This window comes from Capra hircus, chromosome 13 (genome assembly GCF_001704415.2).
Source record: "Capra hircus breed San Clemente chromosome 13, ASM170441v1, whole genome shotgun sequence".
NCBI lineage: Eukaryota > Metazoa > Chordata > Mammalia > Artiodactyla > Bovidae > Capra > Capra hircus.
In genome coordinates this window covers 80,375,702-80,398,173 of record NC_030820.1, presented here as the reverse complement: position 1 = coordinate 80,398,173, position 22,472 = coordinate 80,375,702, and the positions used below count along the sequence as shown (strand labels likewise).

Sequence of the window (22,472 nt, the reverse complement as noted above, 5' to 3'; positions counted from 1 at the left end):
GACAGTCTCTAAATTCACGCGCATGCCTTTCAGGAAAGCTGGACTGAAATTCAAATCCTATCAAAGACGTGTCTCTACAAGAGGACATTGGCTCATAAGCAAACTCAGAGGACCCTTGGCATCTTCATGGTAAGGTTCGCTGTGACACTTGACCCTGTTGGCATGCAGTCATCCTAATAAATCATTTTTGAGTGCTCCGAAGTAATTTGGATGCACAGCCATTGTATTTTTGAGAGCCAGTGTCTCTTTGGGTGCAACGGCTTTATCTGTAGAGAGTCGCACAGCAGGAAGAGAGATTATGGAGTATCAAATAAAGTCTTCCACTGATAGCTCAAAGATTATGTAAGCTCAGCAAATATAATGATTTTGAAATAATAGCAAATGGTGTTAGAATGGGAGATTTGGGAACTATTCTATTATTCTCAAACAGGTTTATGAAGACCTTTTCAGAGAAGGCTGAAAGTGCCCTCTCGATCTTGTGCCTGTAATTTCAAATGCACTGTGATTTGTGGGTCCCCGTCATGAGATGCCAATTATACGTTTGATTTGTGGATGCAAAATGCTATTGGGGATGCATGCTTCCCTTTCTCAGAAAGGATTTAGGGCCAGTAATTGCGTAGGGAAAATGAAGGCACGAGAGAGCCCATGCGAAGGGGATTGATAGGCAAATATCCATCAGGGAGATGAGGAATGTGGCCATTTATGCCCAGTCCTCATTTTCTGCACCTGGCCTTTTCAGAGCCACATGGATAAAATGCAACCAAAGTTGTACCAAAGCAAGAGACATTTGGTCTTAGGTTGGCACGGGCTGCACGACGGCAATGCAGTCGTTTCCCTGTGAGGCTCTATCTCCCCTCTCAGCGCAGGCGGGCGCTCGGGAGCATTCCCCAGTGCAATGGCTCTGTCTCCATTCACCAGTGGCAATACTCGAAAAAGGGGTGATCAAGCACGGGAGGTCTCTCCTGTGAGAAAGGGAGAGAGGAGAGACGGGGCATTATTAGAAGGAAAGTGCCTGCAGTCAGGAGCTCCAAGGGCTCCAAAGGCTGAATATGAAGAATATTTTTTTTTTCAGATTTTTATTCATTTATTTTCCAAAATTAGTTTTTAAAAATTGAACTGTAGTTGATTTACAATATTGTGTTAGTTTCTGGAGTGCAGCAGAATGGTTCATTCTATGCATTTGTATATATACACACATCTTTTTAGATCATTTCCGTCTCAGGTTATCACAAGATGCACAGTAGGCCCCTGTGGGTCACCTGTTTCACGTGTACGAGTGTGTGCATGTTAATCCCGCACCTCTCATTTATCCTTTCTCGATTTCCCCTTGGTAACCATAAGTTTGTTTTCTGTGTCTGTGAGTCTCTTTCTGTTTTGTAAATAAGTTCATTTGTATTGGTTTTTAGATTCCACCTATCAAGGATATCATTTACATCTGTTTTCCTCTGTCTGACTTACTTCACTGGGTATGATAAACCCTGGGTCCATCCATGTGGCTGCAAATGGCCATATTTCATTCTTTTTTATGGCTTACCAGTATTCCATTGTGTGTGTATTCCACGTATATGTACATGGACCACACTGAACGTGAAAAACATTTGTTGAGTAAATATTCTCTCTCAATACATTCTTTCATTTTTATCAATATCCCTATGAAACAGGAACTATTATTATTTTCATTTCACAGATGCAGAAACTGAGGCTCTGAAGTTAAGAAGATTTTCCAAGGCCACAAAGTTAGCATTGCAAGATCATGCCTGAACCCACCCTGTGTGATGGGAGAATCCACGGTCGTTACCACCAGGCTCCACTCTCTTTTTATTAGCAATCTAGTGAATAAGGAAACTTTGCAGAGAGCCAAAGGTTAAAGGTTGAGATTTCCTTGAGATGTCTCTGAACAGATAACCGCCTCCGAGGGGAGAGTTCTGGGAATAATGGAGGCTAGAGGCCGTGGTTTTAAGGGTCTACCATGAGACAGAGGACGTGCGAGCACTCAGCCTCGCCGCCGGGTTTGCGGTCCTGCTCATTCGCTTTTGTTGCCGTCGGTGTCGTGCTTTTCCTCCCTAGCAAGTGGATTTTTCGTTCAACTGGTGTTGCTGGTCTCTAGTCCCATAAACTGATTTGAAGGAAAAAAAGCTTCTCAGTCTAGACAATCATTAGTAAGTGGTCACCACCTGCAAGAAAACCCTGTGCTGTGCGTGTGCCGAGTCACTTCAGGCGCGTCCGGCTCCGTGCCACCCCATGGACTGTGGCCCGCCAGGCCCCTCTGCCCACGGGCTTCTCCAGGCAAGAACATTGCAGTGGGTTGCTGTGCCCTCCTCCAGGGGATCTTCCCGACCCAGGGACTGAGCCCCAGTCACTTTTGTCTCCTGCATTGGCAAGCGGGTTCTTTACGACTCACAAAGCCCCGAGAAAACTCTAGCTTAGAACAGCTGAATGAGATAGCCCCACCCCATTCACACTGCATTTTTTTTTTTCTGGACTAGTTTTTATGTTGCAAAAACAGTCATAGCATCAAGCAGAAGGAGAAGGTCTATCCACAACATCAATAAACGACTTGTTACAGAGCCAAGCAAAATACTCCGAAGAATCAGGCAAATTTTGCCCATAATGCAGAGTCACTTTTGAAAATTAAAAAGGCTTTACTACTCGTACTTTGGGAGGATACAGATTGGCCAGGATTGTTCCAGGTTAAGACATATAGTCACCTCACCTATGAGTGAAAGAATCACCAAAACAAAGCATCTACACCCACACACAGAGCTGGTGAAGACACCGAGGGGGACAGGAAGGCTGCTGCTCAGTCCTTTTGGTTAATGACTGCCAGGTTTTATTCACCTCTCTATTTTCAGTGCCTAGCCCAAGGCCTGACTAGTCGCTCAGTTGTGTCCGACTCTTTGCGACCCTGTGGACTGTAGCCCACCAGGCTCTTCTGTCCATGGGATTCTCCAGAAGAACACTGAAGGGGGTTGCCCTTCCCTTCTCCAGGGGATTTTCCGAACCTAGGGATCGAACCAGGGTCTCCTGCATTGCAGGCGGATTCTTTACCCTCTGAGCCACGAGAGAAGCCTGACACTTAATAGGAAGTTGGGAAATAATTCATATTATGTTGTGTGTGTGCTGAAAAAATACATGCAATCAGGGACAGGCGTTTGCACACACACACACACACACACACACCCCACAGACAATCTGCCTGGCCAGTATAGCCACTTTCACACAAGGAGAAAAGGAGTGTGTGCATGTGTGTTTTTTTTTAGGAGTGTTCTTTTTTAATGCTGACATTTGGAAGCTGAGCTTTCCAGCCCAGCTCAACTTCACAGTCTCCTATGTCCTTCTAAATGGATTCCCCAGAAGAAAAGTCGCAGACAGCAAATGCCTCCCCCACAATACAGATAAAATTTTCTGCTTAATTAGGCATTGACATGTTTACTATAACCTTTACAGAAGAGTAACTCGTGCTGAGAGACCCTTTTTGTCTGTTTTCTTCTGCAGAACAGACTCAATCTCATGCACCCGATAAAGTAACACATTGAAAAGCCTCATAAAAAAAAAATGCCAAAGCATCTATCAGAGTAAGTGTGTTTGAACAATGGCTAGGGGTTCCAGGGAGTTTTACAAAACACATTTTAATATTATACATTGAAGACTGTTCACTTAAGGGGCTTTGTTTGCCATAGGCAGCTGAGAGGAGAGAGAGGGGAGGCAGGCAGAGTGTGGGTGACTGGGGCGCCTAATGAGTGTCTGTCTCTCTCTCTATTGATGAGATTTGTTTAATAAGATTGCATCACGTGTAAATCTTGGTAAAGTGGATTAGTTGACTTTATTCCTGGCAAGTTTATTCCTATGAATAATTATTTAGCTAAGATGATGATCACACTGATGCCAAGGCCCAAAGAGAAAGGCGTGTCCTCTGCAGAGCCTCCTTGTGGATTCTAGGCTGAAGGTCACAGTTTCTGGGGCAAACATCTCACTTTCCAACCTAAATGTCTAATTTCATCCCTTACCACCACCTGACAGTGGCCATTCGAAGCGTCCATGTCGCCAGGACAGCTGATTCCTGAGCACACTCAGTTCCGTGTCTAGAAATTCTCTGGTCCAGAGAACTCTCTTCCGCCCCCTTGGTCACTGCCCTCACTGCTCGGGGACCACCGTTCTTTCCGGCGACTAAATGGGCTTCCTGCTCCCCCTTCTTCCAGGCTGTTTTCCAGAGAACTGTTAGAACGGGCTTCCCAGGTGGCGCTGGTGGTAAAGAATCCTCCTGCGATGCAGGGGACCTGGGTCCTTTCCCTGGGTTGGGAAGATCCCCTGGAGAAGGGAAAGGCTACCTACTCCAGTATTCTCGCCTGGAGAATTCCATGGACAGAGGAGCCTGGTGGGCTACAGTCCAGAGAGTTGCACAGAGTCAGACATGATGGAAGCGACTCAACACGCCCAAGCACGAGACTCAGGAGACGCAGTTTTGATCTCTGGGCCAGGAAGATTCCCCTGGAGGAGGAAATGGCTCCCCACTCAAGTATGCTTGCTGGGGAATCCCATGGACAGAGGAGCCTGGTGGGTGACAGTCCACGGGGTTGCAAAGGAATCGGACACACTCGATCTCACACACACACACACACACACACACACACCTGCTAGAATATTCCCTACTCCTTATTCTGGCTGTTGTAACTCCTGCAAGTCTTTCTGCTGCATTGCACACATATAAATTAATTGTAATAAAATTCAAGCCCTTCGCCTGGAGTCTGAGCGCGTGCAGGCTTCAATGGCTGCCTTTTTGCTTTATCACCCAGTACTCTTGCCCCGCCCTCTGTGCCCACAGGACAACAACCCTCTTGCTCCTTCTTGCATCTGCCAATCTCTCCTCGACTGTGACTCTTTGCAGTGGCAGGTTTCTCTGCTTAGAAAGCTCTTCCTCTATGGAAGTTGGTTGCTTTTCATGCCTTAGAATTCAGCTCAAATGGCCCCTTCTGGGAGAGGTCCTCCCTGACCAGTCACCCCTTCTCTGTAATTCTGGAGCATATCAATCTATTTGCTGAAAGCACCATGGCACTGATCGTACTCTGAAATCATCTTGAGGGCTTGCTTAGTGACTGATTGTTTTCTCACTAAATGTAAAGATGGACTATCTGTCTCCTCTCCCCGCACTCACATCATGTCCAGGCACTGAAAGATGTCCACAAGTGATCTAAGTGAATGAACAAATAGATCATACAGTGAAAGGGGATTAGTCCGGTTGCAATCCCTGTCTCCACTTCTCAGCAATGCAGTTGGCGCCTGTGATGGGTAAATCTCCCGCCCACCCCACCCTGTCCAGATCAGATGCGAATTACAGCCATTCTGATCAACTTTCCTCAATGATAAAACCAGAGAGACCCCACAAATTATCTTTTCAGAGCATCCCAGCCACCTAAATTCTTGTTGCCAGAAATCCCTGACCTGTGGATTGCAGCTTTTTAAGTATGAAGACTGCAAATAAGCATTAAGACTGCAAAACACCAGAAAACACACTTATCGGGAGCAGATTTTGATTCAAAAAAGAGTCACACGGCTTTCAAATTATGGGTAGTTTTTGTCATAGAAAAAACTCATTATCTGTTCTATGATATATATTACATAAATATTAGCCTGGTCTTCTCCCAAATTCTTGATTGAAACAGGGGAGAGATGTCATTAGAAAAATACAATATTCAAGCTACAAACTTTTTACTCTATCAATAGATGGGTAAAATTTGGGAACAAATCCTTAAATTTTAGACATTTCCTTTTAAATCAAATGTTAAAAAAACAAAAGGGAAACAGTTAAAAAAAACACCACCTCAATTGTTCCCAAAACTTGTAGTCAGAATGGTTCAAATAAAATTGTGCAAAATAATTCATCGGTAGCAGGATGTGAGATACCAGACTTCTGCGAGGCATCCATTTTTGTAGTTGCCTTGAAAATCCACAATACAGTGTTTACAGGAAAAGCACTGACAGGTTTTAAAGCAGCAGACGAGGTGGAAGAGTTATAACCTGAGACGATTATAAAACTCAAGAAGGTTGATTTTTTAAAATGAAACTAGAATTCAACCAAGACCTCATTTAAAAACATACCCCATGGTGACAGGATCGTTTTCACCAACCCACCCCACTAAATGACAGTTTAAAATCACAAGAAGATTCTGCAGTGTGCAGGGCAGACATAAATGAGGGGATCGCAAGAATTTCTGGCTGTGGACCCAGTCGGTACACGAAATGATGACACGGAGGCAGGCTTCCCTGTCACGAGCCTCTAGTGTTCTGGCGACTGTGGTCTAGAAGTCTGTTAATATGTATATTATTATTGGCACTAATTGGCACTCGTGTTGGCAGGCCGAGTGAAAGAGATGGAGGATTTACTGTTCAGGAGGCTGAGCGCCTTTCAGTGGGGACTAGGCCCAGAGTGAGGGCCGTGCTGAGCGGCTGGGTCTGCTCTGTGTCCCAGCAGGTGGTCGGCTACCGGGCTACGGGATCCTTGACACCGTTTCTGAACAGAGACCTGACTTTACAGAGAATCCAGATATCACAAGGCTCATCCTCCCTCCCACCCAGAGAAATCTAAGTGCAGGCATATTTCTAAACAGAGACATTTTCAATTCAATTTTCATATAGATTTTTATTCCTGCCATACCACACAGAACTCGTTAACATAAGCGTGACTTGTGTGCACAGATTGAGAGAGCAGGGCTGGTTCTTTCCTCCTTCTGAACATCAGGACTGAACACATAGAGCTCTTTGTTTAAAGGGATATTGAAGATGGAGTGGTTTGATGGCAGGAGGCTTCTCCTGGGCCCAGCAGTGCTTTATAGAGACGGATGGAGAGCTTTCTGAAGGTCATCAAAACAAGAACATCTCTCTTATTATTTCCTGCAGACGTTTGGCTAATTGGAATATTTTATATGCCCAATGGATATATATCAGGTGGGGTCTGTATGAGGAAACAGTCCACTTACTTACTGGACTCTTGTGATAGGCACTTTCTAGGGCCGTCATCACAGCTTTTTGGACTGTAAAGCTGTTTCCAAATCATGTTCTGTGACTTTCTCCACTTCTTGGTCATCAGCAAAAAAGGACTAAGCTCGTTTAAATCAGAGAAAGTGGATCCTCTGTCTTCCTTTTGTGGTTGATCTGTTTGCTCATTTTATCAAAGAATATTTATTTCGCTGCTAACACAAGTAACATGCTTTAGTAAAATTTCACAGGGACTTTATCTCATTGGCTCTCCGATGGCCCAGGAGAGTAGAGAGCTGAGTTACGGAGAGACTTGGTGTGGGCTTGGGGAGGAAAAGGTCATGAGAAGCTCATGCATTACTGGAGGAAGGTAGGTAACTTAAACAGGCAGAGTAGACCAGATGGGAGAAAAATGATCCTGAGTTGCAAAGGTAAATAGCACTGGCACTCAGCTGGACCAACACGGAGGCACTGCGCGTCGCTGGACAGTCCACGCCACATTGAAAGAGTATAGCTGCTGCTCAAGGGACAACCACGGGGTCCAGCGTTGCCTGGAATTTTGCTTGACCAAACCACGTGGAAGAAACCAAATACGTGTAGGACCCATCCATTTGCAAGCTCTAAACCAAAGGAATCAGGGGAAGCGAAGAGTTCAAAAACGTGGCACGCTCTTCTGGTACTTTCTGATACCATCTCTTTGACCTTGATTCTCTGTCAATTCCAAATAGAAGGAACCATCCTAAGCCTGCCTACCTCTTAGCATTTTGTTAGGACAAGGGAGGAAATGGAAGAGAAAGTGTATCATAAACCTTTGCTACTCAAAGGGTGGTCCTTGGATGAGCTGCAGCACCACTTGGGAACTCACTAGAAATGCAGACTCTCAGGCCTATCGAATAAGGGGCATTTAACAAGATCCCTGGGGGATCCAGAGCCTCAAGAAACGTTGGGAAGTCTTACTGTAAATTGTGAAACTGTTCATTAGGAGCCAGATAGTTGGCAAGCTACTTCTCTCTGCCTATGTTCCTATGTGTATGTGGGTACTGGTTTTGGAAAGAGAATACAGCTTTAAAAGTTCCAACCCCTTCTTCTTTCTAGGGACCAAAAGATGAAATATCTGTGGCTTAGACAACTGCTTCCAGTAACACAGGGAAAAACCCAGCAAGAAAAAAAAGAATAAAATTCACTGATTCAAAGACTGACCAGTTAATGAGAAGATAGAATGGCCCACTATTTGCAGGATGAGGCTGGGCTCAGTTCAGATCTGCCAGTTACTGTTTAAATGTGGTCACAGGAAAGCTACTGAAACTTTCAGAGGCTCAGCTTCCTCATCCATAAAATAAGAACAATAATAGTATTTGTGGGGCTTCCCGGTGGCTCAGGGGCAAAGAAGTCACCTGCCAGTGCAGTCGAAGCAAGAGATGAGGGTTCGATCCCTGGGTCGGAGGAGGAAGTGGCGACCGACTCCAGTGTTCTTGTCTGGGAAATCCCATGGACGGAGGAGCCAGGGGGGCTACAGTCCACAGGGTCACACAGAGTACTTGCTTCCTAGGCTGGTTAGGAATATCAGATACGACAAAGTGTGCAACACGCCGAGGCTGTAGGAATACCTTCTGACTCCCAGGCCCGTTGTAGGCACTTTATAAAGACGGTGCCTCCTAATCCCCCATCCAGACCCACAGACAGCTGAAAGCAGCTGGCTTTGGCATTCTTCTTTGTTGTTGTTTTCGTTGATGTTCAGTCACTAAGTCGAGTCTGACTCCCGTGATCCCATGGACTGCAGTATTCCAGGCTTCCCTGTCCTTCACTGTCTCCCAGAGTTTGCTGAAATTTGTGCCCACTGAGTCAGTGATGCTATCCAACCATCTCATCCTCTGCCGCCCTCTTCTCTTTTTGCCTTCAATCTTTCCCAGCATCAGGGTCTTTTCCAATGAGTCAGCTCTTTGCATCAAGCGCCCCTAAATCCTGTTCCAAACCAACAGCTTTTAGATGAAACCTGCATTAGATATGAGCTGGTCTCACATGTGTCATACACAAGAGAAGAGCTCGCTCCAGTTTGGATTTGTTACTTAATATTAAATCATTCATGTAAGGAGCCAGTGGTATGTATGCTGGGAACTTCCATAGAACTGATGCGCAAACATCGAATGGCAAGTTATTAGGTCATTACCCGTAATGATAATGTCTGCAATCTTCAAGAAATAAAGCGACCCACCATTTGAGCAAAAAGGTCTTTGTTGGAGGCCTTGGGCTTTGCAATGAGAGAGATGACTAATGCTCAAAGCAGAAGGTCTCCTAAAAAAATACTTTATATTCAGCTACCTAGAATTTCAGTTTGGCATGTGTTATTATTGGGAAATGTTCTGGTGACAATTTTCAAAAGCAGAGTGAGAAAATATTCATGGAGAAGGGTGAGAAGGGGGCCACTTCATAAGATTTCTGATAGTTTCAGCTTAGAAATCATTATCCCTATATTATCCCCACAACAAGAGAGCATAAATCAGGAGCAGGGGATAAAGTGAAGGGAAATGAAATAGAGACGAAGAAACTACTCAGTAGGACTGAGACTTTCCTTTCAAATTAAGAGTTTTAGGCTTCGACTTTTCAAGTGCTATCAAGTGTTTTCAGCCAAATGTACATACTGATTCTCTATACATTTTCCCCCACATCGGGCTATATAAACGGGTATCCCCGGTGGCTCAGCGGTAAAGAAACTGCCTGCCATTAGGAGACTTGCAGGAGATGTGGGTTTGATCCCTGGGTCAGGAAGACCCTCTGGAGTAGGAAATGGAAACCCACCTCAGTGTTCTTGCCTGGGAAATCCTGTGGACAGAGGAGCCTGGTGCGCTGCAGTCCACGGGGTCGCAGAGTTGGACACAACTGAGGGGCTCAGTGACAAAAGCAGCATGTATACAGGTTTTTCCAAGACTGGAAAGTTTGGAGGGGCTTTGCGGCTTCATCGCCAAGAAAAGGGGCAGTAAATCACTGTCCAGAACGACCTTCAGAAACTATATGAAGCCGACGCGCCATCTGTATCTTTTCAGATGTGCATTCCCATTTTACTTGAAATAACACCATTAGCGCAGCCTTCCCACAGAGCTAGAAGGTGATCCTGTTTCCCCCTTGCTTGGCTTCAAGTCAAACATCTTTTCTTTTTTTTGGCAAATGCTGTTCCTTTCTCTGAAATATTTCATGCAGATAATGGATAATGACCACTTCTCATTGCCTTTTCTCGAAAACGTCTAACTGCATTAGCCAGGAACGGACAAATTTTAACCTGCTTCTTTTGCTAAGTTCGTGGCTGTGACCACTTCCCGTCAAGAAAGAGAGAAGAAGGCTCGCTGTCCCTTCAGAGAAGCTAAATTGGCAATGTCAGTGAGCAATCTGGCCTTTGCTTCTCTGGTGAAAAGTCTTTGCTATCTCTAGAATCGCAGGAGTCCAAGGTGGAAAGATGTTTCATGTCTATGAGCAGTGATTAAGTCAAGGCGTCCCTAGCCCTGGTATTCTTCACTTCTGTGATTAATGGCTCAGATATGGGACCTTCCAACTCTTCTCTTTCCTGGTGGAGTCTCCCCAGTATGATCACTGTGACCAGCCTGGCTAGGAGGACCACAGCGTTTAGAATTTCCTCCCATTTCTCTCATTCCTGGGTGTGGAGCAGGGTTTCCACACTGCCTTGCGTTGCTTCAAACCCCTCCATTCGACTTTTGTTCATTTGACATGAGGCAGATCAAGAACACATTCCCCGTAAACATATAGACATTCTTTTATCTCATCATTGCACTTCAAGGTGAATGAGTTTATTAGCTGGTTTCTATAGAAGACACTTCAGCTGAAGCTCTGATACTTTGGCCACCCAATGAGAAGAGCCGACTCACTGGAAAAGACCCTGATGCTGGGAAAGACTGAAGGCAGGAGGAGAAGGGGGCAGCAGAGGGTGAGATGGCTGGATGGCATCACTGACTCAACGGACTCCATCCTTGGTTGTTAGAGTTGGCGGTTAGAGGGCGGAGAGGCCAGGGATGCTGCTAAACCACCCCGCCGCCACCCACCCCGCAGGACAGCCCCTCACAGCAAAGAAACGTTCAGTCCCAGACGTCAATAGTCACGAAGTGCCGTAAGGTCAGGGTGGGCAGTGAAGCAAGGGGCTCCATGGAGAACACTGGGGAGGGTGAACGCTGGGGAGAAGGGGAGAAGAAAGCACGGACGGTACATAACACAGGGCGGAAGAGCACAGACGTCTGGGGCAAGCCTGCCTGGGTTCGAGTCCCGCCTCAGCCACAGCATACACTGTCATCTGCAGCAGACCCAGAGACTCTGCGGGCCGCCTCTATCCTCTGTAAACTGGAGAAATGAGCAGGACCAGCCTTAAAGCCGATCGTGAGAGCCGAGACAACAGAGGGGCGCTCAGAAGGCCAGTAACAGAAGCGCTCGGCCTGCGCGCCCTCTCACTACTGTTACAAGAGCAGAGGCGTCATCGTGGAGAGCCACGTTTTGAAGCTGGATTTCTCAGGGTTTTTAGTATTTACTCTTTCAAGTGGTGACTGAAAGAAAAACAAAACACAAAACAACAATCCATCAGACTCCTAGCGTTATTCTCAATCCATTCCTTCTGGGTTCACTTAAATCCCCTTATCAGATTGAGCATTTTTATAGTACCAGAAACAAACAAAAAAGTAAATGATGAAAAGGATTAGCATTTCTACATAACTCTGGTAACTCTGTCAAATAAATCCTGACCTATTTCAGTTCTTAATTAACTAGGTTAGCTTTTACAGGAGGCAACTTATATAAAACAGTGAGTCTGATCTGAGGCCAAACCCCGCTGGACAGTTGGATGAAGCAGTTCTTGGAAATGGCCCACATGCCGGGAGATACAGAGGTAGTTGATCTTTTTGAATCAAGAGTTTGAATAATCGAATGGAAAATTCTCCAAGGTTTTCTGACCCTTTAAAAAATTATTTATTTATATTAATTGGAGGATAATGACAATACATCAGCATGAACGGGCCACAGGCAGACACGTGGCCCTCCCTCCTGAGCCCCGCCCACCCCTCCCCGTTGTCCCGCCCCGGCTCTGGGCTCCCTTCACCAGACCTCACGCTCCCGCTGGCTGTCTACTCTACATATGACAGTGCGTCTGTTTGAAGGCTGTTCTCTCGAATCACCCCACCCTCTCTGTCTCCCACGGTGTCCAGAAGCCTGCTCTTTATCCGTGTGTGTTCTTTGCTGCCCTTCACATAGGACTGTTGGTACTGTCTCTGCAGATTCCACCTATGTGTGTCAATGGACAATATTTGACCCTCTGGTTGAAGGTTAGGGCTGGTTTGTCAAGGCTTGGCATCCTTCCTCTGTCTCTGTCTACAAAGGAGATGGGTAAATAGAGAAGGTTCAAGGCCACTGTGTCAGCACTCTTCCTGCCTGGACAAAGGTACCAAACTGGTCATTGTCCCAGGGGAGGAAAAGGACCGAGGACGAAAGGCTTTGGGATCTAGTGCTCTCCAGAGGGGACTATAGGCACGCGGCTCATGATGCATCCACTGTCCTGTCCTTGACACGCTGGCCTGTGTTTTGTTTCTGTTTCATGTATTTCCCTCCGCTTTTAAAGTCTTCTAATGCTAGTTTTCTGCAGTGCCCAAATCACTTCTATAAAATCAGAATTCTCTTAAAATAATAATATATGCGTATTTTTTCTTAACAACAATAAAAAGGCAGTATTTGGCTAATTGGTTAGTGAATTTGCTTTTCAGTGTAAAGGATCATTCTTCTCTTCCTGGAGAAAAACAAACAAACAAAAAGAACCAGAGCTTTGTGACCTGGAGGAGGATGAATTATTAGCAAAGAATCTTCCTATACGCAGCCTCTAGGACCTTTGACTGACTATTCGGAGAGGATACGGGAATTAGCCATTGTCTCTGGAGTTTGAAAGAGTTCATTGGCTGCCTTTCCAGGCCTTGCTAATTTTCTGTTATTCAGTTGCTCAGCTATATCCGACTCTTTGTGACCCCGAGGACTGTAGCCTGCCAGGCCCCTCTGCCCTGGAATTTTCCGGGCAAGAATACTGGAGTGGGATGCCATTTCCTACTCCAGGGACGAACCTGCCTCTCTTGTGTCTCGTTTACCACTAGCGCCACTTGGGAAGCCAGTGTTACTTATAAACATTTAAAAATGAAGTTTTCTTGGGCGTTGCTGGAAAGATCTTCAGCGTTCCAGGATATATCACCGCGGACAGTGTGGTTGTCTCCTAACCTATCAAGTATGGGTGGAACTGGCGTCACCAGGACTGTGTGGGGCCCTGATTTGTCTAAGCCAATCATGAACAAGTATTGGATTATTTAGGTAATTCAAGCCTAAAGTAAGCCAGTAGGCAATAGGCAGTCTCGGAATCTTGCTTATATGGAACAGCTGTGTGCCTAGTCACTCAGCTGTGTCTGACTCTTTGACCCCATGGACTGTAGCCTGCCAGGCTCCTCTGTCCATGGGGATTCTCCAGGCAAGAATACTGGAGTGAGTTGCCATGTCCTCCTCATATGGAACAGCAGAGACGTTTTCCTGAGGAAGGGCCCAGCCCCCAACTACACACTGAATTATAGACACAGATTGGCACCTACCACTTCTCATCAGTAGTATCCAACTTACTCTTGATGACTCAGCTGGGGTGATTTTGCTCCCTGGGGACGTTGGCAGGGCTGCTGCTGAACATCCCAGAGTGCACAGAAAAGCCTCCACAACAAAGAATGATCTGGCTTAAATGGCAATACTGCCAAGAACTGGAAGACCTAGCGAGAGAAATCTTTCGCCCCAGTTTGAACATGAGGCTCCCAAATGCAGGAGCTTATTCGCCTTGCTCATTGCTGCAGGCTCAGTGCCAAGAACAGTTCTTGAGGTAGCTATTGTCAAAAGTTATTGGCAACAGTGACTTCCCTGTGGTCCAGTGGTTTAAGAATCCACCTGGGCCTCCCTGGTGGCTTAGCTGGTAAAGAATCTGCCTGCAGTGCAGGAGACCCAGGTTCTATCCTGGGGAAGATCCCCGGGAGAAGGAAATGACAACCCACCCCAGTATTCCCTTGCCTGGAGAATTCCGTGAACAGAGGAGTTGGGCAGGTTACAGTCCATGGGATCACAAACAGCTGGACACATGCGTGCGACTTTCACTTTTGCCAATGCAGGGGACACAGCTTTGATCGCTGGTCCTGGAAGATTCTATGTGCCTCGAAGCAACAAAACCACAACCACCACAACTACCGAGTCTGTGCTCTAGGGCCCATGCTCTTCAACAAAAGAAGCCACTGCAATGAGAATCCCAGGCACCGAGATAAACAGTAGCCCCTGCTTCCGCACCTGGAGAAAGTCCGCATGCAGCAACAGAAATCCAGTGCAGCCAGTACAATCAACTGATCAATCAATCAATCAATTAATTAAGAAAAAAGTTATTGAGGCTTTTGCCAGAGTGTCATCCATTTCCCACTGGTGGGGGTGCTTTGTCCTTTAATCACCCCCTCTGCTTTTGCAATTTAGGTGAGTTATTTGCTGAAATCGTCTCCCCCCTTCATGTTAGAGTAGGTAGCACGGCTGATTTTATTTTTTAAGGCTTATGATCAGTTTGGAACTCATATAAGAATAACATCAGCAGGTCCAGGAGGAATCAATCTGCTGTCTCCCAGGCACATTGGGGAGAAGCCAGCAGGACAGAGAGTCTAGTCTTTGGGAGATTAATTTACTGAGACTCCAGCACATGCGGACGGCTTTCCAACAAGAGTAATCCAGATAGCATGTGTGTATGTGTTCAAATATCTGACATTTTGTCTAAAGAGCAGAGAGGTGAAACAAAAACATGAGGACTTTTTTCTTTCCCTTTTGGGCATTTCATATTTGTTTGTTGTTTAGTATGAGCAGATGATACTAAAGTTCTCTTGCCCACTCCAGTACTCTGCCTGGAAAATCCCATGGACGGAGGAGCCTGGTGGGCTGCAGTCCCTGGGGTCGTAAGAGTCGGACACGACTGAGCAACTTCACTTTCCCTTTTCACTTTCATGCATTGGAGAAGGCAATGGCAACCCACTCCAGTGTTCTTGCCTGGAGGATCCCAGGGACGGGGGAGCCTGGTGGGCTGCCGTCTCTGGTGCTGCACAGAGTTGGACACGACTGAAGCGACGCAGCAGCAGCAGCAGCAGCAGCGTGAGCAGATGACCCCAGCTAGGCCAATCAGAATCCAGGGAACATGAATTCTGACCCCACGACACAAGAATGGAAAATGGTTGGAGCGGATGGCTCTTGACAATGGCGTCAAGCAGAGATCACCTTTGACTGTGTCCCCAAGATCTTCAGAAGCCCATTGGCTCCTCCTCTTTCGGTGAGACACTCCATACGTCTTCCAGCAGATTCCTTATTTTGACTAGAATTAGCCAGAGAGAATATCTGTGGCTTGCAAATCAAGCCCTTGCTGTCTAGTGGATGGTGCACAACACATACCTTGAATCCAAGGATGAATCTGTGCTACCTCTAACAGAATGGTTTCTTCGTATGTAGGATAATAGAAGCTCAGACTGTCGGTGGCATTGCCTGGCATTCAGTAGAGGGTAGTTTCAGTGTTCACAGACACTTGGGTAGACCATAAAGAGATAATAATGAGAGCATCCTATTTCTAGAAACCGAGAATTTCCCTCCAAAACCAGAGTCCCTCCATCCAGATGTACATTTTCCCATAGAGCCTGGCTCTTTGTGTAGGTCTGCTTTGAAAGTGCTTTTTAGAAACATATCATCCCCCAGTGACTTGAATGTACCCGTCTAGGGTACGTTTCCAGCGCTCACAGTCTATTGTATCAATAATCTGCATATTTAAGAGTCCCTACATGCTCATTGAGACGATAGATGGGGCTGGTACAGTCTACTGGGTCAAAAATCTGCTTTAAATAGTCTATATACACAGTCGGTTGAGTAAATAACAGCATTTTCAAAAAGCCCCTAAATATATAATAACATGATAAATCGCGTCAGCTCCTGAAAATGCAGGCTTGCTACTGCTGATCAGGAAAATGATGTGCGATTTAACAAGCCACTTACAAATGATCTCATCTTTTCCAGCTGTGGGAGCATTGTCTTTGCCTTGGCTATTTTTTTCATATGTAGAGAAAAGGAACCCAGACACACACACACACACACACACACACACACACACACATACACACAGAGGCCCATATGCATCCTCAATATCGTCTTGCACAAATAAACTGGGTTTGGACCAGTGGTCCAGATGTAGGCAGTCAAGGAGTGATGGCCAGAATGCAAGGTTCTTCCTGCTTGGGTTTGGAGAGTTCACCCATCCCTCAGCTGTGGATGATTCAGAGTTAAGCTGGGCTCCAAATGTACAAGAACAGTTGTGCTTAAACAGAAGCATTGATTTTGAGACCTCGGTCTGACCTCATTCTGTTGGGAAGATGACTTTTCCTATACCACTTCATTAGAAACCTGTTTGCTTAAAAAATGCTTCTGCGTGTACCGTATTCTCATGAAAGTGAAAGGGAAAGTCTCTCAGTCGTGTCTGACTCTTTGCAACCCCGTGGACTATGCCGTCCATGGAACTCTTCAGGCCAGAATACTGGAGTGGGTAGCTGTTCCCTGCTCCAGGGGATCTTCCCAACCCAGGATCCAACCCAAGTCTCCCGTGCTGCATGGGGAATTCTTCACTGGCTGAGCCACCAGGGAAGCCCGTTACCGTATTCTAACAGCTCCCAGTTAGTAAGTGCGGTACACGTATGGTTTTATTTCAACCTCATTCTCCACTGATGGGGGTGATATTATTAGTTCCATTTTCAAAGACAGGGGAATCTTAGGCTTCAAGAAATTAAACGACTTTCTTGAGGTCACATATCAGATGTTGGTAGACTCCGACTCTGAACTGAGCATGTGAGTCTCCAGAGCCATCGCCCTCTTGTGGCTGTTAGTTTCAGATCAAACTCACGTCCATGCCTGTTTTCAGCTGTGTCTTGCTTTGTTCTGGCGTGCATGGCCCAGGTGTGTGTCTCTGCTCTAATGATATACATTCCTTGACGAATCTTGCATTCTGCAAAACCTTGCATTAAAATAATAGCGCTTAAAGCAAAAATAAGATTAGGGTAGACTAGTTCAGAACTAAGCAAGCAGGTATCCGGAATGTAAAAAAACAAAACCATACTAAAAATACCAGCCCAGTTAAAAACCACTTGTTAAATTCATAACAAATAAAACAACACTACAGCAAATAATCTGGGCTGGATGAAGCACAAGCTTCATCAAGATTCAAGATGCGAGAGAAAATCTTGATGCAGAATTAGGATTGTGAGAGAAATATCAATAACCTCAGAGATGCGGATGGCACCACCCTTTGGGCTTCCCTGGTGGCACAGCTGGTAAAGAATCCGTCTGCAGTGCAGGAGACCTGGTTTTAATCCCTGGGTTGGAAAGATCCCCTGGAGAAGGGAAAGGCTACCCACTCCAGTATTCTGGCCTAGAGAATTCCACGGACTGCATACTCCATGGGATCACAAAGAGTCGGATACCACTGAGTGACTGTCACTTTCATTTATGGCAGAAAGCGAAGAGAAACTAAAGAGCTTCTTGATAAAAGTGAAAGAGGAGAGTGAAAAAGCTGGCTTAAAACTCAACATTCAAAAACCTAAGATGATAGTGTCGGGTCCTATCACTTCACGGCAAATAGATGGGGAAACACGGAAACAGCGTCAGACTTTATTTTCTTGGGCTCCAAAGTCACGGCAGATGTTGACTGCAGCCATGAAATTAAAAGATGCTCACTCCTTGGAAGAGAAGCTATGACCAACCTAGACAGCGTATTCAAAAGCAGAGACATTACTTTGCCAACAAAGGTCTGTCTAGTCAAAGCTATGGTTTTTCCAGTGGTCACGTATGGATGTGAGAGCTGGACCATGAAGAAAGCTGAGCGCCAAAGAATTGATGCTTTTGAACTGTGGTGTTGGAGAAGACTTTTGAGAGTCCCTTGGACAGCAAGAAGATCCAACCAGTCCATCCTAAAGGAGATCAGTCCTGAATATTCACTGGAAGGACTGATGCTGAAGCTGAAGCTCCAATACTTTGGCCACTTGATAGAAAGAACCGACTCACTGGAAAAGACCCTGGTGCTGGGAACGATTGAAGGCAGGAGGAGAGGGGGACGACAGAGGATGAGCTGGTTGGATGGCATCATTGACTCAATGGACATGAGTTTGAGCCAGCTCCAGGAGTTGGTGATGGACAGGAAAGCCTGGCTTGCTGCAGTCCATGGGGCTGCAGAGAGACACGACTGAGCAACTGAACTGAACTGAACAGCAAATAAAGGACTTTACTTTGTAAATAATGAAGTGACTGTCGATGACTAGAAATAAGCTGATGGAGTTAGCGAGACTGCGGGGCTATAGCAGGCTGGAGTTTTAAAGCCTGCAATGTATGCCTGCGTGCTCAGCTGTGCCTGACTCTGTGTGACCCCGAGGACTGTACCCCTCCAGGCTCCTCCAGCCATGCGGTTCTCCAGGCAAGAATACTGGAGTGGGTTGCCATTTTCTCCTCCAGGGGATCTTCTCAACCCAGGGATCGAACCCAGGTCTCCTGCGTCTTGTGACAATTTGGACTTTTAAGGCTGACCATCTGACCCAAAAGCATGTCGATGGGACTTCTCTGAACCGAACACACTCTCTGTGGCCCCTGCATTCAACGATTAGTGAACTTATTCAACGGTTAGTTAGCTTCACGTCTGGCTGCTGTCACTTAGTGTTGCTAAACAATAAAGTGTTGGAAAAACTTACACGTGAATGGATGTGACGTCCTCGTTATATATACATCATTGACCGATTTACCAATCAGGAGTGAGCTAATTGGCTCAGGAAATATGAGTTGTAACAGAGCAGACTTTATTATATCTTTCATCCTTAAAGACCTTTCATGTTCAACTAACTCAGTTACTAAAATCCTGGGCACCTCACCAATAAAATCTTAGCATTGCATTAATTACTCAAGCAAACCAACCTAAAGTAAAGGTGATAAATCTGAATATCTTCCGGACTACAGAATTAGCAGCTTATGAAACTTCTTGTTTCTTGGGGAGATATGAAGAAAGAGCTTCTCTTGTATATCTTCAAGCATCTACTGTATGCCTGTTAGAGTATGAAGTATTGGATGTGTGTTTTATTTTGGAGATAATCCTGTTAGGTAGGCATCTCTGTGTCTGTCTTAAACGGCGGTGGGGGGGGGGGCGGGATTTGAGGCTAACAGAAGAGATACAAATGGGTCTCTGGGAGAAACTAGCAAGACAGATAGGAAATCCCAGACCCGGGCATCCTCCCCTTCACCGTTCTGCAATGAGCTGCATGCTAAGTCGCTTCAGTCGTGTCTGACTCTTTGCAACCTTATGGACCACAGCCCACCAGGCTCCTCTGTCCATGGGATTTCCCAAGCAAGAATACTGGCGTGGGTTGCATTTCCTCCTCCAGGGGATCTTCCTGACCCAGGGATTGAATCTGTGTCTCTTCCTGTCTGTTGCATCGGCAGGCTGGTTTTTACCACTAGCGCCACCTGGGAAGCCTGCTCTGGAAAGAGGTAGCCAGTTACAAAGCGCACTCCTAGGGGATGGAAAGTGAAAAATGGTCTCAATCTTGGCTACCTACAGTCAATTCCTAACACTCTCAGCAGTCAGAATGAAAGACCCATCATATCACGTCACTTCCCTGCTCACACCCCCAAGGGAAATTCATCTTACTCACGGAGAAAGTCAACCTTCTCACCACGGCCCTCAGATTTATGGGTCTGTTCAGCCGCCATTCCACCTCTCCCCTTCTCCCTTTCTGGGATTTCTGCTCCAGTCTTGTCAGCCTCTCTGCTGTTTCCCAACCAAACCAGGAGCCTCTCACCTGAGGCCTCTGTGCTCGCCTTTCCCTCTGCGCTTTCCTCCGCCTGCTCTTTGCTGCTGTTGCTATCGTTTAGTTGCTAAGTTACGTCTGACTCTTTGTGACCCCACGGACTGTAGCCCGCCAGGCTCCTCTGTCCATGGGATATTTCAGGCAAGAATATTGGAGTGGGTTGCCATTTACTCCTCCAGGGGAGCTTCTTGACTCAGGGATCGAACCCGCGTAAATTCTTCACGTCTGAGCTACCAGGGAAGCCCCAACTTGCTGTAACAGCAGTTTCCCCCTGGAGCTTACTCGGTTGGCTCTGTCGAAATTGCAGCCGGTCTCCGGTTCCCAGTTCCTCCGCTTCGCTCTGCTTATCTCTTTCCACAGCACTTGCCACCTGACACTGTAAAACTGACGCCTCTGTTCCGTCTGCTGTTCACTGCAAGCTTTCTTTATTGTTTGTAGGCTCCCTTAGGGCAGGGATCTTGGTCTGGTGACTCCAAGCGGCAGCGTGAGCGCCTAGAGGCGGTGCCGAGTAAGCCCTCACTGAAGGAACCAATGGCCACGTAAGGAGCCCTGTGCGTTTTGAACTCGGGGCTTCCCAGGTGGCTCAGTGGTAAAGAATCTGCCTGCCATCGCAGGAGACCCGGGTGACTCGGGTTCAATCCCTGGATCAGGAAGATCCCCTGGAGGAGGAATTGGTAACCCACGACAATATTCTTGCCTGGAAAATCCCAAGAACAGAGGAGCCTGGTGGACTACAGTCCACGGGGTCGCAGCTGAGCAACTGAGCCGTGCAGGCATGGGCATTTTTAGCTTCACAAAGTGAGCAAGACTCGCCCGCTCCCCATACCCTTCCTGGGCTGCTGTGGGTTCCTCCCACATTCTATCTTCCGGTAAACAGTGGCCCCAGGAACTAGCCTTGGGTCCCAGATTTTCAACATTTGCTTAGTATAATAGCCTTTAAAAAAATCTAGTCAGGTTCTCTGTCTAGGAGTAAATTCAACAGCTGCTGCTGATGCTAAGTCACTTCAGTCATGTCCGACTCTGTGAGACCCCATAGACGGCAGCCCACCAGGCTCCCCCATCCCTGGGATTCTCCAGGCAAGAAGACTGGAGTGGGTTGCCATTTCCTTCTCCAATGCATGAAAATGAAAAGTGAAAGTGAAGTTGCTCAGCCGTGTCCAACTCTTAGTGACTCCATGGACTGCAGCCTACCAGGCTCTGCTGCCCGTGGGATTTTCCAGGCAAGAGTACTGGAGTGAGGTGCCATTGCCTTCTCTGAAATTCAACAGCAGAAAGACAAAAATCCCTGCTGTAAAGTTAGACATGCCTCTTAATTGGAAAAATTCTTAATGGGTCCATTCTTTCAGCTGGGTTGGACCTACAGCCACATGGACTGTGGGCTTCTGAATATGTTTTCAAAAGTTACTTAAGCTGCAGCTTTAAAAACCTAATTGTTTGGAAGAAAGTTCCAAAGCATGGTCTCTTACTGCACCCATATTTCTGGCCCTATGCCACTGAAAGTGAAGTGAAGGTGAGAGAGACTCAGCCCTGTCCCACTCTTTTCTACCCCATGGTCTATACCGTCCGTGGGACTCTCCAGGCCAGAACACTGGAGTGGGTAGCCTTTCCCTTCTCCAGGGCATCTTCCCAACCCAGGGATAGAACCCAGTCCCTGGTTCCGGGATACATGGAGTCTGTGATGTAAATAAACTCTTTTTTCTTTGTTAGCATTGAAACGAATTAATTACATCAGGATTTACACTGAAGGGTCTCTCTCCCTCTTCACTCTCTCTCTAAAGCAGGAAGAACTGAGCCTGCCCATCTGAACAAATAGAGCAATTCGTTGGTTGAGAGGACACAGATCCCAGCTTGAACATTTACTAGCTGTGTGTTCTCAGGCAGTTTACTGAAGCTTTCCCATTCTCCATTTCTGTAAATGTGGAAAATTAGAGTACCATCCAGATACGGCTGCTGAAAGGCTTTAATGAAAAAGTGCTACTTTTTCTTTAATTATTTTTCTGTCTCCAACTCATCTTCCCGGTTTCCATGTAAAGATCCTCGGGGGAATCTTCCCTGACCCCCGGTGAGTAAGGATCACCTTGTAGACAGCCTTATGAGATTCTCCTCTTGTGGTTCCCATCAAACTTGCAATCAAACAATTATACAAGTAACTGTTAAACTCCGGACTCTGCCGTTTAGACTCCAGTAGGGTGAGGATGCTGTGTCTCATACGTTGCTGTATCTTCAGCATTTTTTCAGGGAACCTGGAGCATAGGACATACCTTACATATAGCATTTAATTGATTCTAAGACCTTTCTTTTGTATTTTAACATCTCAGAAATTAGGGTGAATCTTTAATCAATGCTATCTTAAAATGGCTGCCAGGGGGCAGTCGGAAGATAGTTCAGGAATGCCTTAACCAATTTATGTGGCTTATCTTTTCCTTTTTCATATAAACACAGGAGTGTCAAATTATAAAAATCTTAAAAAAAATAAATTTCAAAGAGTCTCTCAGTAAATGTAAAATAGAAATTCTAAGTGCTAGGAAGAGAGCAATGGGTCATGGTTTAATTTTAAGCATTTTTTTTCCCTCAGTGGTACAAGCATAAGCGGAACAG

General features: G+C 46.2%; 1 protein-coding gene across 3 annotated transcripts in view; it reads right to left on the bottom strand.

Annotated features, from left to right (window-relative positions):
• TSHZ2 (teashirt zinc finger homeobox 2) overlaps nucleotides 1-22,472 on the bottom strand; it is a 494,015-nt gene that overhangs the window by 206,540 nt on the left and 265,003 nt on the right. The gene's annotated exons all lie outside the window — the stretch shown is intronic.